This window comes from Lactuca saligna, chromosome 1 (genome assembly GCF_052625555.1).
Source record: "Lactuca saligna cultivar CGN05327 chromosome 1, ASM5262555v1, whole genome shotgun sequence".
NCBI classification, from domain to species: Eukaryota; Viridiplantae; Streptophyta; class Magnoliopsida; order Asterales; family Asteraceae; genus Lactuca; species Lactuca saligna.
In genome coordinates this window covers 50487668-50489380 of record NC_136417.1, presented here as the reverse complement: position 1 = coordinate 50489380, position 1713 = coordinate 50487668, and positions in this window count along the sequence as shown.

The window sequence follows — 1713 nt, the reverse complement described above, 5'->3', positions numbered from 1 at the left end:
TCGCGTATCCATCACATACGCTACATAACCCTTACAGCCCTGCTGCAAACACTGTCTCACCCTAGCAGCCGAACAAAAGGCTGATCCAGAACGTGTACCCTCGCCGTACACTGAAAGAACTCCCCCACTAGGATCTCGTATAGTCACCAGCTGTCGCTCGCAATCGATAACCGCACCGAATCGGCTCAACCAATCCATGCCCACTATAACACAAACATCACCCATCGCAATCAGAATCAGGTCGATCGGAAACTCGACCCCGAATATCTCCAATACACATCCCCGGAAGACCTCTGTAGCACAAATCACCCTGTCGGCGGCTATGGAAACCCGCAGAGGCCGACTCAATACTCCACGACTAACACTGATACACTGACTAAATGCTAAGGATACAAAAGATCGACTCGCACCCGAGTCAAATAACACTAAAGCAGGTACAGAATTCACAAGGAAGGTACCTAAGCATAGCATGATATAAGCATAATATCTCAACACCATAAACAATAATGAAAAGGAAACATACCAGCCACAACGTCGGGCGCGGCGCGGACCTCTTCCGCAGTCAGCTGGAAGGCTCTCCCCCGAGCCCTCGGTGCCTCGGCCTTCATGGGCCAACTCTCTGCAGCAGTAGCTCTGATGGCGGCGGGAGCAGACCCCTGAGATGCTCCGCGCAGCAGCGGACACTTCGCCTTCCGGTGTCCAGTCTGGTTGCAGTGGAAGCACACTGCAAATCCCTTGGGGCAGTCCTTAGCCATGTGCCCCTCCTTGCCACATTTGTAGCAAGACCCTGCCCGACAGGCGCCATCGTGACCCTTGCCGCACTTCCCACAAGTGCGGCCCTTCTGGCTCCCGGGTCTGGGATCAGCGGGCTTGGCCCGCTTGGCTGCCGGCTGGGACTGTGCCGGTCGCCGATCCCTCCCCATAGACTCCGCCTCCTCCCTGGCCTGAGTCTCAAGCTCAATCTCCCTCTTCCGAGCATTTTCCTGAAGCTCGGCAAATGTCCGGTACGAGGAGTTCGCAGCGAACTCCCGAATATCCCGCCTCAAGATGCTCAGATAACGGCTCATACGTGCCTGCTCGGTGGACACGTGCTCAGGGCAAAACATCGCCCTCTCCTGGAACATCCTCGTAATCACTATAACTGACTCGGTACCCTGCTTGAGGGTCAGAAACTCCTGTGCTAGACGTTCCCTCTCCACCTGAGGAACATACTCATCTCGGAACATGGAAGTGAACCTCTCCCAGGTCACTGCCGCAAGCTCGGCCGGTGTGAAATGCGCAGTCACAAACTTCCACCAGTCCTTCGCTCCCAAGCGAAGCTGGTTCAGCGCAAACCGAACCTTCAAATGCTCGAGGGACGAGCAAGTGAAGAAGCATCCCTCCATATCAGATATCCACCTCATAGCCGCCACCGGATCCTGGGTACCATCAAACTCTGGTGGCTTGGTGTTGCTGAACTCCCTGAACAACATCGCATCACCTCCCTGGGGTCTCGCCGCAGCAATCGCTGCGGTAGCTGCTGCGACCGCAGCCTCAGAAAGAGCGGCATAGCGCTCGTCAAATGTCTCAATCAAGGCGGTCTTAATAGACCCGAACATCTCTGGTATCTCGGCTCTGATGACCGCAGCCACCTCCTCATGAATGATCTGCCGAATGTCCTCATCACTAGATCCGGCATCCTCCGGCATGTGTCGTGTCCTCACCATGATCAAC